The 10,024-nt window shown below is 33.7% G+C and overlaps 1 protein-coding gene across 1 annotated transcript in view; it reads left to right on the top strand.

Moving 5' to 3' along the window:
* Window positions 1-10,024, top strand: part of LOC133194758 (4-galactosyl-N-acetylglucosaminide 3-alpha-L-fucosyltransferase 9-like) — a 124,963-nt gene that overhangs the window by 37,628 nt on the left and 77,311 nt on the right. The window lies entirely within an intron of this gene.

Here is a 10,024-nt window from a genome sequence, read left to right as displayed (position 1 = left end):
GTCTTCAGTTTACATACCTTCAAAGGAATTTCGGGTTAAAAAGGTAAGCGTGATTTTAGGCTAATTAGAAACATTCTTCACACCGAAGAAAGATCTAACGATCATTTGTTGAACGAAAAAAATAATTTATATGTTTCAATAATTTTATCTTTTTCATCGCTTTGACGGTTCAGAAGTTCCGAAACCAGTGTCACTGTGACAGAAATATGTAGACAAGATATCGTCTCGCTGTGTGATTCGGTCACGCCATGACCTCTGACCCCCTAATAAGTTCATACAGAATTGAACATATTTTCTCTTCTATAGGTTCATCTAAGAAAAATATTTGCAAATGTAAATAACTACAAATAATGAAGATGACTAAGTGTATATGAGCACTGTTTTGTGTTTTTAATGTACTCTCCTTATGTGTTTTGTTCATTGATTTAATGTATATAATTTTTTTTTAAAGTTTTGTGTTATGTGTCCATGTTCGCAAACATGACTAAGAGTATTTATTTGAATAAAAAGTTTATACTGTAGGTTATTGATCAGTAAAATCAGTAATGAATGGAGCTATATGTACTATTACATAAAGGTGGTAGTCTTGCCTGTAAATCGTGATTCATTTAACAATGTACATACTATATACACCACATTACTGTTTTCAACAAAACAATTAAACATGCCTTACACATGTTACATGGATAAAGCTTCTATTCCATTAAATGCATCTTTTGACACAACTGCGTAGTATCAATTCAACTCATACTATTTACAACAAAACTATTTAATGCGGACGACGTGACTGGAGCTACTATTTGATAAAATGCATGTCGTAATTGTCTAAATTATGCGTAGTATCAATTCAGTATTACAATAGAAATAGAAATATATAAAACATACAAAATCTATAATAACCACCCTTTGAATCAAACTGCGTATACATGTACGAATATTTACGTTCATTGAATATCTTCTTTTTTCTTAAGAAAAGCATTGCCGTTTATCAATATTTACATTCACTTAATATTATTTACTTTATTTCTTATGAAAACCATTGCCGTTGATCAGTCAGTAAACAACACTAAGCTAGCCACCTGCATAGATTTTTGGATTAAAGGCTGTTCCATCAATTATGCATACAATGACATACACATCTATAATACAATATTTAATGCATTTTAATTTTACTTCGAATGTTTTTTATGCAGATATAAATATAAAAAATAAAATGTCTTTCATTGTTAGTACGGGAATTAACGTCGCAGCTATTGCAGGAAAAAATTCACATAACCCGCTTACACGGGTTATGTATTTTTTCTGCAACAACTGCGACATTAATTCCCGTACTAACAACCAAAGAAAGCATTTTATTGTGTAAGCATATCACCTGTACAGATTTTTTGAGCAGTGGCTTTTCCATCAATGAAACATACAATGACGTACATACCAATTAATTATAATACAATGTTAAGTCTACTTAATCCTACTTTAGATGATTATTTGTACGGATATAAATATAAACAATAAAACGTCTTTCTTTCTTTGTTAGTATGGGAATTAACGTTGCAGCTATTGCAGTAAAAGATTACATATAACCCGTTTACGCGGGTTATGCATTTTTTATGCATCAGCTGCAACATTAATTCCCATACTAAAAACCAAAGAAAGAATTTTATTGCCTTAATTAATGAGGATAATAATAAATCTGGTACAAAGAAGATGGGTGAACATGGCGAGCGATAAGCCTATAGTGTGACAAACATGAAGATGAAAAATTAAATTTCAATTATATCAAAATTTTCCTTGATATTTCGTCTAACATTAAAATATACTTTATGTAAAATCTCTACAATTTGCAAAAATCTCTCAAAGATTGAAATTATTTGCCTATGAAATATTATATACACACTAAAGCGGGCAAAAGAGTCAATTCCTCGTACTAAAACACAATTTTTCGATATGAGTGTGTCTTCGCTCCACATTTTTGAAAGTTAATCCTCAAAGTTTGCATAAAAATATACATTTTTTGGTTACTAAAAATATACTTTTATGACATACATTCGATTTTTTCGAGAAATACTTGGAAGTCCATTAAGTCAAGGGTCATACCACAAATATGAATTAAATGCCACTCTTCACCAGGACTTGTGTAGTCTAGTGGTTAGCGTGCTAGTCTCGAAAGAAAATGATTCTCAGGATTTTTATTGCTAGGGTTCGAACCCCACGAATACCACATTATTATATTTAATAAAAGAATAAATTTTGCAGAGAAAATTTGAACACCAGAATGACGAACTGTTCTTAGGTGTTAAACAATGTGAACATGATCTATCAGGGACCAGACTCGTTTACCCATACAATCTAATCAACCATTTTGAGCTTTCATTTTTTGGTTCAGAGTCACATGCCAGTCATTAAATTTGACTTCCGTTTTTGGTTTTTAGGCACAAACTGACATTATATATCGATTATCACTTTCTATTTCTTGTTTCTATTTAAATGTCAGAGATCGTTTTAGAGGTTTTTGAGTCACAGACCTAGACCTCTACGGTTTGTTCTTAATTCGGAGATCTCTGTGGATTAATTTAGTAGTGTTTTTGTCACAAATCGGTAAAAGTCAAAATCGGTAGTTTAAGGTCAGACGTCACGTTCCTCAATAATATATAATCTTCCCCAAGAATTTTTGATTGAAGTATTGCTGCTTTAACAAGTTTCCTCACCAAAGATATATGTACATAAATTGCCAGGCATTTGTGCAAGATACCTGAGGATGCTTTTTCCCATATAATTCTATTGGATATCACTTGAATTGCTGATATCACAGTTTTTTATGTTAATATTTTAAGACATTTTAAAAACTGTTTAGAAATAACATGACAATAAGAATTGGAAAGATTTTTGGTATGTTACACAGAGATACAAAATCAGATATTCGAGGAACCTGTCGTCAGACCTAAAGTCGTACATAGATGCATGTATATTCATCGTCTAGTTCGCGCTGCTTTCAGCCATTTTCGCTGTCACTGTTTCCGAGCCACTTTAGATTACGATGGAATCTATTTTAAAAAAAGAAAGAACTCGAATAGTTAGCATATTGATGTAAAATTCATAACAATGGAATAGGAATAATTTGAGAAAAAAGTTCAAGAACATTTCTTAATCAGAAAAGTGCTGTAGTTTTTGTCTTTTACCAGGAAGCTGTAGTTACATACGTAGTATTCTTCATATAGTTGTTCCTGTCTGGGGCATCGGGTTTCTGGCTGCTGAGGCCCATCGCTCAACTGAGCACATTTGAAAGGAAAAAAAAACGGAAATCAGTTCAGTATTGAAAAGTTTACAGGAGGGGGTGGGGAAACTTGAATTTACACTTCCTCAGAATGCTTCCGTATTAATATTGCTTATCATGGCTTTGCTGTTCTTAAGCAGATTTTTTTCATATGTATTCCTATGTACAACTCTGATTGCTCATTGTGGCCCCGCCCTACCCACCTTAGATTTGAACAAATTTGAATCTATACTACCTAAGGATGCTTCTATGATAATATGACTAATCTTGGCTTTGATGTTCTCGAGATTTTTTCAAGATTATTCCTATATATTCTTATGTAAAACTTTGACTCTCTGTTGTGCACCCCAATCCCTGGGGGATGGGGGGGGGGGGGCATAATATGAACAAACTTGATTCTACAATACCTAAGGTTGCTTTATATAAATATGAATAATAATGGCTTAGTTGTTCTTGAGAAGATTTCTAAGGATATTTCCTATGTATTCCTATGTAAAACTTTAACCCACTGTTGTGGCCCCGCCCTACCCCTGGGATCATGATTTGAACAAACTTGAATCTACACTATCTGAGGATACTTCTTTATTAATATGACCAATAATGGCATAATTGTTCTTGAGAAGAGAAGTTTTTAAAAATATTTCCTACATGTTCCTAGGTAAAAAACTTTGCCCCCCCCCCCCATTGTATCTGCGCCAAACCCCCCAGGGATCATGATTCGAACAAACTTGATTCTACACTACCTGTGGATACTTCTTTATTAATATAACGAATAATAGGTTAATTGTTCTTGAGAAGAAGATTTTAAAAGATATTTCCTTTATATTCCTATGGTAAACTTTGACCTCCTGTTTTGGCCCTGCCCTTCCCCCAGGGGTCATGACTGGAGCAAACTTGAATTTACACTACCTGAGGATGCTTCTATAATAATCTGATTAATCATGGCTTTGCTGTTGTCGAGAAGAAGATTTTTAAAGATATTTCCAATATATTCCTATGTAAAACTTCGAAGCCCTCTTGTGGCCCCGCCCTACCCTGGGGGTTATAATATGAACAAACTTGAATCTAGAGTATGTATTGAAGCTTTCACATAAGTTTTATCTTTTCTTGCCCAGTGGTTCTTTAGAAGATTTTTTAAAGATGCCACCAAATTTTCATGAATTCTTAATTATCTCCCCTTGAAAGAGGTGTGTCACTTCATGTGAACAAATTTTAATCCCCTTCACCTAAGGATGCTTTGTGGCAAGTGGATCAATGTTTCTGGAGAAGAAGATGAAAATGTGAAAAGTTTACGACAACAACAACGACAGACCACGGATGCATTTTGATCAGAAAAGCTCACTTGAGCAATCTGCTCAGGTGAGCTTAAACATTTCTAGGAAATCATGTATTTTTTTAATATGTTACCGCGTCTAAAAAAATTAGAATGGTGGGGTTGTTTACAATTCACACATCATGTGACAATGAAAATAACGAATTTCAGTGTGAGTACATGAATATCTTGCCATTATTGTTTGAAAATTCAAAGCGATTGGTAGCCGTCAGGTAATTTTATCTTCTACCGTTGTCTGTGAAATTGCAAGCACCCCTCTCCTCGGCCCCCAAAGGAAGAAAGTCCTCTTCCTCCTAAAGTACCCTTTTGTTTCATTTGAATCCCTCCTCAGTTTATAAAGTTAAGTTAACTGCTTTTCCTTTTATAGTTCAGATAAAGTCTATGGCGCAAGATTATAAACTACTGTTCGTAATGCATGCGAAACGGCATCGATTTTAAAATCCCATTTATAAATTATAGTTACATGTAAAGTGCAGGTATTGTCGAATTGATTCGAACACGGCTTGTAGGGACATTTGATAATAATAGTATAGAATGGACTTGCAAGATGTACAGAATTGACTTACCAGATAAAACAAAAAATATATCCAAGGTTTTGTTTATAAAATCCACAGAGAAGAAAAAACGCACCTATCCGACATGTTGGCAAGTAAATCACGGGACAATCCGGTTTTTGTAAAAAATAGATCACTCGTGTTCGTGCTCGTTTGCAGATCGGGAGCGGTAAGAAGTAAGTAAGAAAACAAACAATTTACTACTATTCTGTTATTACATATATTGTTTTTATATTTGCAGTAATGGTGCTGTAGTTAATCCTCGTTAATTATTTTGCCCCCCCCCCTCCCCCGGCCACACACACACACACTTTGATAAAAGATGCATCGTGCCACGTGCCTACAGTTAAATACTATCATTTTCCCCCTCGTTTCACTCCTCCGAAAATAAATATTTTCTTGATTAATTTATTGAAAACAAAGAAAAAGAATATACTGTAGGATTGTTGCGTTCGTTACAAATCGCTTTTTATTCAAAATAACACAAATCAATTATATAATTTTTACAAAATAAACAATGCAAGGGCTGGGCGGGCAGGAAAAGCCAAAGACACAAAACGACCTGCGATTCTTTGTAACTAACGTCGCATTAATCAAACATTCCCCGGTAAATGTATTTATAGTGAGCGCTAAATCGCTCGTGCATGAAAAACCAGTATTCTTAAGATACGAAAATTCACGGAAAGTACCGAAGCTAAAAACGTAAAGAAATAAATGTATACTGGATTTTTGTACTTACCATTTTTTGGACTCTGTATACTTGATATTAGAAAATTAGGACATTATCTACATGTATTCCAATGGTAATGTCTGCCGTCCAATCCATTTATGTAAATAAATCATGCTTCACCTAATAAAATATTGATTTGATTAAAAAGTACAGAAGTAGGCAACTCATTCTAAAATATGCAGTGTTTAAAGAGTTAGCTTGCCTGTCGATGAGTTTTTCGTAGACGTGACTACTATGCCTTTGGTAAATGAGATAAAAAGAAGCCTATTTTCTGAACACGAATAATAACTCTGAGATAAGGATAGTCGAAAAAATGTAATAGATAATGTTTTAATTCGTGAGTAGTATTGCACTTCATTGATTTTATTTTTTAAAATTATACATAAGTATTGGACTTTTATGCTCATTTTCAGGTTAGACACCTTAAAATCAAGCTATGAAAGTTGATGTTTTTCTTTAAAAGAAACGGGGGGTGGGGGTGGGGGTGGGGGGTCCTGAATTTAGAAGTAATTACCGAAGGCATACATAATGGTATCCGTTTATTTGCGGATGATACACGCTGTTATTATGACTCCTACATTATCTATTACAGCCGATCTCGAAAAAATAAAGAAATGGTCAAACTCTTGGGCTGTAGACTTTAACGCTGATAAAACAATTAATGTTAATTTTACAAGAAAACAGCGACTTTTTCCAGACATTCATTTTGGAGAAAATGGGGACATTATTGAACCATCCAGTAGTCATATACATTTAGGGCTTCACCTTCAGTCCGATGGTAATTGGAATAAACATATATCTGCTATTTACGAAAAAGCTCCTAACAGATTAAATATTTTGAGATTACTAAAGCACACACTTGATAGAAATTCCCTAATAAAGATATATTTTGCTTCCATTAGACCTGTCTTAGAATACGCAGATGTGGTATGGGATAACTACTCTCAGGAAAATACAGAATTGTTAGAAAAGGTTCAAGTAGAAGCTGCAAGAATTATTACTGGTCTAAGAGTAAATTCTTCAAGATCTATTCTATACGACGAACTAGGTTGGGAGCCATTACATCAGAGAAGAATAAATCATAAACTTATATTATTTTATAAAATTGTCCATGGTATTGCCCCATATTATCTATGCGAATTATTACAGCCCTTCCAACCAGTGCAACATTCTTATAGTTTGAGATCAGACAGAAGTTATCTTTCTCTACCATTATGTAGAACTGTATCTTACTATAATAGTTTTATTCCTTCAACTATAAAACTATGGAATAATCTTAGCTCTGATGTAAAAATGTCACCTTCTTTATCAATGTTTAAGTCAAAAATAAAAACTAAACGACCATTTAGCAGTTGTAAATATTAGAACTATGGTAACAGAAAAGAGAATATACTTCACTGTCAATTACGCAATAAAGCTAGTAACCTTAATGCACACTTAAAAAATCATTATATAATAGCTGATTCATCTTGTCCTAGGTGTGATTACCATTATGAGGATAATGAGCACTATTTTATGAATTGTCCAGTTTATAGCATACAAAGAAATGAACTAAGAAAAAATTTACAAGAGCTAGGTATACCGTATGAACTAAAGACTCTTTTATATGGGCGTTCGAAGTTATCGTATCAAACGAACATCAACATTACAAATTATGAGCAAGAATATATTAGGCCAAACAAAAAAATATGTGTGGTTCCGGTTACACTTCCAAAAAAATTAGGGTAGGTAGGTAGGGATTTTTTTTTTTTTAACAAAATTATTTTCTTAATTTTTTTCTAAATAATACCTATCATTGATTTGCAAATGGCATTTAGATGTGGTGTGATAATATACTAGTCAATATTGGTAGGGGACACCTACATGCTAGCTTGCTTTGGATTTAACACTTTTTAACACTTGCACTATGTTTTGCAAGGAGGCCGTCATTGCTGAAACTAAAACTTAAACTGGAGCCATTGATGGAAATCGGGGGAAATTCCGGAAAAAATATGAAAATTGCCAAAAAAAAGTTTAGGGTCGGGGGTATAAAATAGGGAAGGTCGCGTAACCGGAACCACACATATTTTTTATTTGGCCTTAGGTCAACAAAACGTTTTAAAATACATTTCCTTATGATATATATATATTTTTTTACTATATTTTATTAATACTATGTGTTATGCTTAATTCATCTGGATCTGTGCGTGCCTGTGTGTGCTTGCGTGTGTGTGTCTGTGTGTGTTTCTGTATGTGTGTCTGTGTGTGTTTACCCGCATTGTAATATATATATATATATATATACGAGGGGTTATCAAAAAGTTCGTGGACTAGCGCAATAAAATTAAAACCGCTTTAGGCACATCAATGAATTTTTACACATTTAGTTAGCATCATCTTTTCTACCTATAGAATAAACCATAAATCATCAGATTTATTTTTTAATAAATCGTTAATGTTTTTGTAAGCAGTGGTATGTCCAGGCGGCGCAACCTCAAATATGACGTTTTTTTTTTCTACCTGAATGTAACTGAGAAAAAACTCTTTAGATATGAGCATTTGTCACCAAAATATATTGCTAATTCAGGCATGTGGTACGATACAATTGTTCCGTAAAATTTGCAAATTTTTACCCCATTCTGTAAGTTCTATGAAATTTTATCGTAAATTTCATATGGAGTGTCCAGACAATTATGGGCTTGAAAATGACGTCAAAAAGGGGGACGTGTAACGTGATATCAAAACTTCTTAGTAAGAGTTAAGATTTCTACCAGCTTATTCTCCCGATTTTTGACCCCCTAAATACTCTCTCAATTTAAATGTCAAATCTTCAGATTTCCTGATTTTTCATCATTTCTGATTTTCTAAATATTATTATGCAAATTGGAGCTGTACACCACATACATTCCCCTTGCCGCTGACTCGCGTATATCACAGTGAAGAGAAATTAGTGCGTTTGTTTTAATTCATCATCATAAATGTATCACAGGGTAATCGTTAAAGAAAATAACGCTGGATTTGGTTCTCGTTTTATGAAGTTTTAATGAAGATAACTAAAGAAGTGAAACCAGGTATTCGAAATTATAAATATCAAGGCATCGAGAAACTCGATTACTTTAAACGTTACATATAGGGTTGGACCTCTTACATCTTGTAACACCATAAAGGTAGAGGCTAATAGATATATTTGATTAGGCGGAAGAAGCGCTTATGTAGTTCACGAAGTTAGTATACATGCATATTAATCATGTTAATTATTAAATAATTGTCTGTCATTGGTCCACTGGTCGTAGTCATATACCTGGTCAGTTTGTAAGCTAAAAATAGAAACATCACGTGACAAAACAAACCCTCATTCAAACAAACAGCGCTATGCTTGATTAGCAATGCTCGCTAATCAAATATAAATTGTTAAAAAAATATTTAATTAAATATCAACTGTGACAAATGCAAGCTCTAACTTTGTTCTTTAAAGTAGATATTTACTAAGTAAATCTAGAACTATCGGTCTAATATGAAATAATCCTTGTTATTCTTGACGCGAACCAATTGCAGAGGTTCTGAGAGAGGAACGAACGACAACTCTGCTAGGGAAATTGGCTTTTCCTATACACGAATCATCATACAATTTTTAAGCATTAAATCACAATTAGTAGCGGCTCAAGTGGACACGCACAATCGTAAAGATTGAGATTTACAAATAGGATAGAACTTTATAGCAATAGTTTTGGTAGTCTACTTCTTGTTTGTCCAGTGTAACATTGATCTGATGTGTGGAGGGTAGGTCACGTGGAGGGGGCACATTAACAATGTAATGTGGGAAGGCAGCATAACGTGGTTTAATAAAATATTCTTCTCGACCAATGGGATTTCAAAATTTTTATTAGAGGCAGGATACGTATCTATGTCGAATATCATATCAAGACCCCATCTTCTAGAGTACATGAATAATTTATCCCCCCCCCGCCGCTTGGAAAGCGGGGGTGTATAGTGATAGGGTGTCCGTCCGTCCGTCCGTTACACTTTTGGGGTACCCATCTCTTATTCACAACTCCTATTATACCACTGAATAAAATTTAATGAGATTTTCAAGAATCTTTGTTACATAGTGCCATTGTGCACCTCCTATTTTAATTTTTGATCGGTAACATATTTCG

This window comes from Saccostrea echinata, unplaced genomic scaffold, assembly GCF_033153115.1.
Source record: "Saccostrea echinata isolate AGI-Se365-2 ecotype Australia unplaced genomic scaffold, CSIRO_AGI_Sech_v1 ptg000029l, whole genome shotgun sequence".
Lineage (NCBI taxonomy): Eukaryota > Metazoa > Mollusca > Bivalvia > Ostreida > Ostreidae > Saccostrea > Saccostrea echinata.
The sequence above is the reverse complement of the archived record's forward strand: the minus strand, read 5'-3'. Positions and strand labels throughout refer to the sequence as shown.